Below are 10093 nucleotides of genomic sequence, written 5' to 3'. Positions count from 1 at the left end.
AGTCTGGAAAAGAGGAGGCTCAGGGGAGACCTCATCACTCTCCACAACTCCCTGAAAGGAGGTTGTAGCCAGGTGGGCATCAGTCTCTTCTCCCTGGCAGCTATCAGTAGGACAATAGGGCATGGTGTTTAGCTCTGCCAGGGGAGGTTTAGGTTGGATATTAGGAAGAAATTCTTTACAGAGAGGGTAATCAGACATTGGAATGGGCTGCCCAGGGAAGTGGTGGATTCTCCGTCCCTGGGGTTTTTTTAAGATGAGGCTGGATGTGGCACGGCCTAGTAACCATGGCAGTAGTGGATCAAGGGTTGGACTTGATGATCTCAGAGGTCCCCTCCAACCTGGCTGATTCTATGATTCTATGATTCTAGGATTCTATGATCATGCTCAGGGATTTTGGCTGGAGTTAAGTCACCTTTTACTGTCTCTATCTCATTTCAAGACCTCTCTTGAAGTAGACAAGCATTGAAGCCTCTTTATTTTCTCAAGGTGTGGCAGTCAAGGCTTGAAAACCCTGTCAAATATTAAGCTTGCCAACCCTTGCCTGATAGCTATAATGCTATGATGAAATCCTAAAATAAATGTTTCATCTTTCTGCATTTATTTAAAAGTAGTACTAAGTTTAATTTTAATTCCATTTTCAGAAGCAAGCTTACTAGTATGAGCAAATTTATTTCATGTTCCTTCCCAACGTCATCCTCAATTGTTTTGGATCCTTACTCATTAAGAACTAGTAAGTGAAAATTACATTTGACAGACTGGTTCTTGGTTTTTATAGTAATTGTTAATTAATTCTGTCCATTATGAATTATTTCCCACCTCTTACTACAAACATTTCCTGTGTGTTTTCATCTCTCAGAACCATAGCTGAACTATTCATCCTCCATGGTTTGCAACTGCTCATTCAGTTGCAGGGATTTGATCTCATTTCAGAATGAGTGAAATCTTTGGAAATGGAGACTAATAAAAAGGGAATAACAAAAGAAATCAAAAGAAGACTAATGAAAATAGAATAATAAAACCAAAAATCAAACACTCATGTTTACATGGGAATGTTCTGTTTTAAGATCATTGTTGTCTGTATAGGAAAGAGAAAGATCACTGGTGCCAAAGGTCACAGAAAGTTCACTTAAGATGCTGGACAAGTATCAATATATTTTTTTCCTACTCTCATACTTTCCCCTAGATCCTGTGAGAAACAGCAGATTAGACTAAGCGGATTCATTCTTTCACATTACATATATTTTTATGTTATGTTTCTACCACCACCCATGCCCAAATCTTTGGAAATGCCTATGAGCTAAAATCTCTAAGTATTCCTGCATAGCAAGTAATGAGTGAACACAGTAAACCTGCAAAAACAGTTAAAACATGGGCAATTAAAAGTATTCAGCAAATTTTTTCTATGATTTTTAAACAGTTTTATCTCCTCCTTTGAATTCAAGTTATTGCAGTACAAATTAAATAATGCTGTAATGTTCAAGCTGACGGAAGAGGAGCATTAGCCACGGAAGAAGTAGTGGAAATTATACCTACTTCAAGTTGTTAAAGACGTTAATTTAATAAGCTAGAAAATGGAATTTTGGTATTTCAAGGAGCTTTATCTTTTTATTAGATAAAATTTTTGTTATTATCCTCTGGGTGGAATTTCTGTAGCTTTTGTTTTGATATTAAAGTTATTAAACTTGCCTTTTCTATTCTCATTACCAGAATATTTTATGGGTAAATCCACCTAAGGAACCTATTGTGCTTTCTGATCAAAGTGGAAAACAAAGCCAGGTTATAATTAGCAATTTAATTTTTAATGAGCTGATTGAGGCCCAAGGTCATAACAAAGGCCACAAAACAACCAAAAAAAAAATTCAAACAACAATAAAATTTCTAGCACAGAACACTAATGATAGCACCCTACACATGACCTGGGCAAAATAATATTTAGCAGAGTACATCTAACAGCTATCCCAGTTGTACTTTTTATTTTCTTTTAGAACTCTGACTAAGTCTAAGTAAGGTGTAACATATTAAATAATACAGAAGCACATAAAAATGCATGAGACTTGTTTTCTGAAAAGAATGTAGCAAGGATGTTTACTGAATTTAAATTTCACAAGCTCAAGTTTAAAAGTTGCAGCTACAAGCTGAACATTTAACCCTCTAATATCTTTTGTAACACCTCAGAAGGTAGTTAACTACTATCACGCACTATAATTCTTCCAGAATCCTGCACGTAACTTCCACTGAAGTTCTTGGGATTTGGCCTTTCAGTCTTCAGAAAAAATAAATTATAGGTAAGTAGAATCTTTACATAAACGTGGTGTCCTTGCTTTCTTTGCAGTTTGTAAATTAAATCATGAAACTTTATTATTTTTGAATACAGACTTGTTTAAGATCTTACTTAGCATATGCTTTGATTTTTACTGGTGGACTTTCATACACCTTTCTCTAGCAGTAGAAATATTTATGCTAAGCCCTCTAGCAAGCACTTTATGTCCAAGACATACATCATTTTACCCTGACAAAACTGTTTTATATATTGCAAATACTGTCCTTATGAAACACACTCCATCTCATTAAAGGAATACAACATTTAAAATTAAATTAAATATACCTTTACACCTAGCAGACTATAAGCAATAGAGGAGATGCTAATGAGTTCTGCAAGTTCTACAGGTAGTCCATGGATCAAGCTCAGCCCACAGGATGCTTTCATCTGCTTTAGTGGCTTTTTTCTAGGGAAGAGAAGCAACTATTTGAGCAGCTAATTGCTGCTGGCACAGCCAAGCACTTCATTGTGGTACTCTCACTGCCTCTCCTCTCCCAACAAGAGGGCAGAGGAAAAAAGCAAATACAACAGACAAAATTGCCTCCGTTGAAAGAGGAGAAAAGGTAACCCTACAGAGCTCCAAAATAATTCTTTCTAAGTGGCAGTAGCGTGAAACACAGAAGAAGGCATGTGCTCATGCTGGTGTCACCTGGCAGAACCACGAGCTGCAATTTTTATGAAAGAGTCTAAAGACAAAGAGTGAAGTCCAGCTCCTGTGGTTGCTATGCTGACCCTGCTTAGAAAGTTTACAAACTGCCTCAAAAAAGTTTTTCTTAATAAAATGTTCCTCCCTCATTTTCTTCCCATTACTAAAAACATACACCAAATCAGTTCAACCAAGAGTTGGACAACACACTAAATATAAAATCTGGTAAGATACTGGTAAAGTATTACTGGAAAAGTATGTAAGGCGTTTCATCTATCTTCAGGTTAGGATTGGAGGAGGGCAGGTGGACAACAGTACTAAGCGCTAAAGAGGCTTCCTATGGACCACAGCACACAGTTTGAGAACTGCTGACTTACATGGTCATATATCATTTAAATACATACGAATATGAAAAGCATAAAAAGAAATGCCATTTTATGTCCCATTTGTATATTATGTTACTCATTTCAGGTATGTTGCAAAAGTGTAATCCCACTTGATAGGTATGCAAGACCTAAGCACGGTCCTGATTTCTCCTGGTAATAAGAACAGCTTGTTATAACAACTGTATATTCTGAATTTCACCAAACAATGTTTTGCTATTTCTTTGCCTGGTGCTTTTCCTCTGGTTTCCTCTAAAAAAAACTTAGTGGTCAGTGCCTCTGAGATTTTGTTTACATAATTTCTTAATTCCATTAAAAATTACAAAGAAAGAAAGGAGAAGAAAACTGAGAAGAAGAAGGAGGAGAAGGAGAGAAAAAAAAAAAAGGAATGTAAAAGGAGAGAGGGAAGAAGAAAGGGAGATTGATTCTCAGTGAGGATGTTCTGTTTGTGGAAAGAATTTAAAAGAACAAGGAGGGGGGAATGGAACTGATAAAAAATATGACTAGGTTAACTGAGAACTCTGGAGACAATACCAAGTTAACCTATGCCTTTAATTTGTTGTTTCAATAGAAAAGATATTGTACAAAAAGGATATAACTTAAATATGATGTGCATAGGCAGATTTTCCATTACTTGCACAGTGGAAGTTTCTGTACTGTATTTTATCTATATATTATTGTCATAGTGTGTTACTCTACTGCATCTGGGAGGGACATCATCAATAACTCACCAGAAATACAGTAACAGGATTGAAAGACTGCTTCAACTTCCTTCTTTTGAAGGTGCACAGAGATGGACAAATTGCTTCACACCCTTTTGGGGAAAAATTACACAGATCAGACAACTCTGATATAAACCATAAATGCATTTGTATTTGCCAAACTGATGTTAAAAAAGCTTTACAACAGCTTTACACTTGCTTTAAAAAACTTTAAAAAATTCATTATTAATCACTTAGTTTTGAACTGTTTATTATTTCATTCAACATATATGTATGATACATATTTTTACTTAAGTTGTGCCAGATATACACTGATTATTTTGGGTTTTTGTTTCAACCTGAATTAAAATTACATTTTATTTTATATTTGGAGATTTCATAAGAAGAACCCTCTTTCTGGTTTTGTTCAGAGAGTTATGTAATTGTGATAAAAAAACCCCAGACTATTTCCTCAATTTAAAAACCAGTACACTGCTTGCTTCTATTTTCCCCTCCAATTCCTCTAACTTATCCTGAGCTCTTGTCAATTTTCAGAAACTATACCTCTGTCTTCAAGCATTGCCATGAATTTTGGATTGTCAGCTGAAAACTCAAACAGAAAACCAGCAGTTGCAGGTAATAAGATTTGATAATGGCACGAATTACATATAGAACAAAGGCCCAAGACTGTATTGGACATGACAGAAGTAGGTGTCCATTAACACAGAATGTAGTCACAAAAGGGTATAAACACACTTTAAATTAACATAAAAACAACATAATTCCTGAAAGCACTCTGGAGTAGCATTGAATCTACAGAAATCAATACTATTCACTAGACAAAAGATCTCAAAACTCAACCTGTATTTGTCAATATCAGCCTACTCAATGCAGTTTCTGTACCTGTATTATATACTTCTTGCATAGGTAAGAGAGTGACAGCACACACATCTTTTCACCTGTTATAGCATGTAAGCTCAACAAACTTAATACAGTACTTTGGCAGTATGAAGTGTAGAATAAAAAATCCTTAGTCACAGTTCTGAGAATGACAGAAATTTGTCATAGACTGAAATTTATAGTCTCCTGTGCTCAAAATGCAAAGATGACATGTCAAATTTTTCAGCCAAAAATGTTCTTTTTTTTTACAAAGTCTTGACATCGAAACAGCACAGTCAGTGACTTCGTACAATATATGCCTGGAAAAGAGATGGCGGTAAATTACATTTGAAAAAGCAGCATGAACACCACGTGGTCTTCTCACATTATATGAAAGCAGGAGGCAATTTCACAGCAATTCAAAGATACCAACAATAGCTACTACAAAAAATCATGATGCAAATTGTGAACATTATTCTGGTATTTCTCTTCTCTGATGCTACGAAAACCCTAGCATACCTAAACTGAGCAACTCAAGTTCTGTTTTGTGTAATCTGTCTTCCCAAAACTTCTATGTGGACTTATTAGGAAAGTAATACTATACACATGATCCTCTTCAAATAATATCAGTTCAAGTTACAGTCTTTGCTTGCTGACCACTGACCTAGTTAAAGTTTTTGACAATGTGACTTATACGGGACTCTCGAAGCTTTTGCAGACCCATGAATGCCCCGCAAATTTTCTTTCTGAATTATCTAAGCCTCTGTAATAAGATAGGTTAGATAGGTGGAAATGGCAAGATCTCTTTAATATCATAAATAGTTTCCATACTCCTTTACATCTCCTTTCTGTTGTGCAGAAGGAAGCCACTGGCAGAGCTACGTTTGTTCAGTTTCTTACTGATGCAAGTTGTTCAGTCAGCAGACACATATGGCTGATTTCTTCATCAGCGAGCTTCTTTTTGCTGATGACTGTGAGTTGGTAGCTCACTCAGTCAATAACATTCAACTTAGTATTGATGACTTTCCTTGTGCATATTATCCCTTTAATTTTTCTGTGAAGGTAAAAGACAATGGAAGTACCAAACCAACCAACACAGTGACACAAGCACAGGCACTCACATTTTTGCACCTAGCAAAACTATGGTACACTTTTTTTTGACATCATTCAGATACAGACACACTGTGAAACTGCTGCCACATTGCAAATTTTAACTCTTAATTTGAAATATTAGCATACTAACCATGCAGCATCAAGGCCAGTCCCCAAACATGCACTGGGCACTTATTCTCAGAACACTTCAGCGTGTTTGTGAGACATAGAAAACTTGTTCTTTCCATATGGGAAATTCAGTTGTATAGGTAATGCCTCTAGTATGCCTGAAAAACTGAATGACTACATCCTCCTAACAGTACAATCCTTAAATAACAACAAATATTCAAACTCACATCTTGATCCCAAAAACTTGGCTATAAAATTACTAGACAATATGGTCCAACTCATAGTTGTTATGTTATGATTATAATTTGATGCCTTCCTCCAAGATAGTTGAGGCAAACTGCACTATCCATTGAAACATGATAGGGGTATACTGTGCAAATCTGGGCATAAGGCAGTAGCAGCAGATTTGGTATATTGTGGTTAATTCTAGTTAAATTATGATGCCTTTCTGAAATTTCATAGTGGAGTTTTTTGCATCGCAATGCCATCACTTCCCTTTTCCTTAAATGGAAATGAATTAATTTTTCTGCACTTCCTGGGCTGACCAGAGTAAGAGAAGATATTTGTGGTCTTTCAGCCAGCCTGGAGTAAAGACCAGTTCTTCTTAAGGAAAAGAGCTGCACAGAAACCTGGACTGTGTCCTACTCCTGCAAATACTCTCTTCTGCTATGACATGTATTCAACTATGACATTTATTTTGGAACTGCTGGGATAGCCCAATGGCTCCTAGAGACCATCAGCCAGATGCCCAATCATATGTGAAAGAAGCTTCAAGTCATACAAAATGCAACACAACATTCAGTAATTTTCTTGCAGCTTTTCTCTCTCTCCACAGATCAATTCCTAAGTAATAAACCTTTCTGCTAATGACAATAGAACTAATGAGCTTTGCTACACCATATGTCTATCAGCTAGGTTGTAACTACCTCCTCTGTCTCCTGGTATTAGTGGTTACAAAGCAAGAAGAAACATCATAATCTTTTAAAAGATTAAAGATTTCATTTCCTCCAGATTAACTCAGTTAAAATCCACACACATTCTTCTGAGGTCTGTGAGAAAAATTCCATAGTCTAAATGAATAAACTGACTGTTTTCTAAGATTAGATCGCTGATACCTCATGATAAATCATTTTTATCCAAGTTTATTTCCTGACTCTTTTCTGAGCGATACAATAATATCAATGTCTAATGGCTCTTCTTTTTTTTTTTCAATTTTAAATAAGTTGCCTTTTATTGTATGAGTTGTCACATCAGCTTGGTGACTGACTGAAAACATAAATTTACCTTGCATGGAATCAAAGTTTGTGTGGCAGTAATTTTAATTATAATTTGACTCATTATTTTCAGTGGAATTAAGCCATTTAGGAAAGTACTATTTCTTTATATGGAAATTTCAGGTGTCTGAAAATTCTTGAACACAAAGACATAGATATGTTGAAATTCTGAATATAACTATTGCTACGTTTAGTATTGTCTATCTCATCCATGCCAATTTGCTCAGACTTCCAGATCCAGTACTTGCTGGATACTTCTTAAGAGTCATCATGTTGTCTTTGAGTACTTTTACATTACATAAAATAAAATACTCTAAGTGACAGAATTTATAACTTTTACAGCTTTCAAAAGTTAGAGAGACTAGAGCTTTCATTTCACAAATAGTCAATGTAAGCAGGTAAGGAGTATGTAAGGAGCAGGGCTGCACACTGCAGAACAGAAGCATTACTCATGCAAAAACATGCAGGAAATCAATAGAAAATCCAGAAATAGAATTCTTAGCTGTTAGTTTCATGTGAGTGCTAAACATATTTTTGCAGTACTTCAAATAAAAGATAATTATTGCATTCTTTACCTTGTATTGACTTGTGTTGAGCAGTTAAATAAGTGGATTATAAAAACATGCCAACTGATGAAAAAACAATTTATAAAACATTTTCCTCCTATAAAGCAACTTACTTTCTAAATTACATGGTGAACAGAAGCAAATTCTTTAAGTTGCAGTTTACAATACTTTTTTTTTGGTTTTAGGAAAGCATTTTGCACCTTATTAGTGCAATTCTGTTAAAGTCTGTTTAAAGATTGTTAAAGACTATGTATAGAAATATTTCTTAGAATTGGTTAGAATTATTTAAAATTGTTTGCAAAAATACATATTTATATATTTCCTACTTTGAAAAATAAGATGCTATTCTGACTGTAAGTGTATAGAGAAAAAGCTTTCTGAATCTGAAGATATGCTTCAGGAAAAATTAGTTTCATAATTTGAAAGTGGAGTCTCTTAAGTATAAATTAGCTTCCGAGGATGTAGGCTCTTCTTTTTTCTGTACTACAGAGCATCACATAGACAAAAAAGACTGTAAAATATTTACCAAAAAGGAAAAGAAGATATCTAAGGGCATGTTATAAACAAACCTTTGGAAACAGCTTTCGTTTTCCAATTCTGCTGTAATCAAACTATTCCACCATTTTTTCAGAAGCAAATTTTAATATTTTCTCTACTGTTTCTGAATATATTCCCACTTGGAAACAGGGAAGAAACGGTAAGGGAAAGATAATTCCTTTCTATGATACCATTTCATAAACAGAAATTAAAATCAGCAAATTTCATAATTCTTCCCTTTGAACTCAGACACAGAGTTGGTGACACCAAGAGATTCATGCAGATTTTCTTTCATATGTCATTTATATGTCTTCTTTAGAATTTTGTCCTCCGGCAATCTTTTTGGGGTTGTTGGAAAATTTTTCTTTTGCTAAAATAGTCACTTTTTTTCTTGCTATTCTTGCAGTCCAGAGGCAATATTTCATTGAAGGAAGAACCAGATGAAAAAAGAAAATAAGAAATCAGGAAGGAAGGCATTCCATTCCAAAAGCAAGGGGTTTTTGTCCTCTTTAACTTTAGTGAAGACAGCATCATTACATTGGAACATGCAACACACACCTCTTTCTGGAGGACTCCCAGCTAGATTATCTGAAGATTTTTGAAATTTAATTTAAATTAATGACTGTGTGAGTAAAGAAAACTCAGGTTCAATAGGTAGTGTTTGGGAATGTTCTATCACTACCTACAGACATTCAGGCAAATATCCTTCTGATTCTTTGATGTTTTCCAGTAACGAAAGAAGGAAATTAAACCATCAGTGCAAGGAGTTTTAAAGCAGAGACTTGACTTTGCACTTAGGGGGAAAAAAACCCCAACCAATGAACACCACCACATTAAAAAAATCCTCTTAAAACAGAAAAATAGAATCTAATAAAGTTTCTTATAATATGCAAAGTGATAACATCAGAAATTAGATAAGCAATTAAAGAAAAATGATCCTTCACACTGTGTTGTAAAGATCTAAAACGATCAGGGAGTTTAAAAATATTTGACTCAAAAGTTATGCGCTTTTAAACTACATACGTATATAGTAAGTACTGCATTTTGATAACCTTTCAAATCTAAGCATAATTGTCTATTTTTTCAATTTTTTCTTCAAAAATTACTCTACAAACTCTTCAATATTCTGTATGTGCTCCAGAATTTAAACTATGAAAATGTCTTCATTTTTTTCCCTGATTTTATCAAACTAGTCAAAAGAATTTTTCCTCCTTTTAGTCATTAAGAAAAAAACAATGGTTCATCAAAAACAGAAGTGGAAAAAACAAGATATCAATTAAACATTAACAAAAAGTTATGTCTTCCTAAAGACTTCACATGCAGATCTGTAGCTCCACCTAGAGCAGGAGTAAAAAGCACAGAAGGGAGGTTAAAGTGTCTTATCACCTGTAAGTACTGGTTTTAAATCAACATTCTTGTTTCTCAATATGTGATAGATTGTATAATGTTCCCTGTTCTGTGAAAGAAGAAAGAAATGCTCTGACAAACATAAATTCCAGTGGGAAAAAGAAATGTTTCCCAGAAATCCTAAGTATGATTTCTAAATTCTTAGATGTTCTTAATGAT

The 10093-nt window shown here is 34.7% G+C and overlaps 1 long non-coding RNA gene across 2 annotated transcripts; it reads left to right on the top strand.

Moving 5' to 3' along the window:
* The first annotated feature begins 382 nt into the window (after nucleotides 1-382).
* LOC116785924 lies at nucleotides 383-9178 on the top strand. 2 transcript variants are annotated; one of them, XR_004356771.1, is made up of 6 exons: nucleotides 383-486; nucleotides 2215-2285; nucleotides 3438-3505; nucleotides 4606-4686; nucleotides 7767-7822; nucleotides 8934-9178. It is a non-coding gene; the product is annotated as an uncharacterized LOC116785924 (long non-coding RNA). The 2 variants fall into 2 exon arrangements; XR_004356770.1 differs by lacking the exon at nucleotides 3438-3505.
* Nucleotides 9179-10093: the final 915 nt, after the last annotated feature.

Source organism: Chiroxiphia lanceolata, chromosome 4 (genome assembly GCF_009829145.1).
Source record: "Chiroxiphia lanceolata isolate bChiLan1 chromosome 4, bChiLan1.pri, whole genome shotgun sequence".
Taxonomy (NCBI): domain Eukaryota; kingdom Metazoa; phylum Chordata; class Aves; order Passeriformes; family Pipridae; genus Chiroxiphia; species Chiroxiphia lanceolata.
Note: the sequence above shows the minus strand (reverse complement) of the source record. Positions and strands in the feature narration are given on the sequence as shown.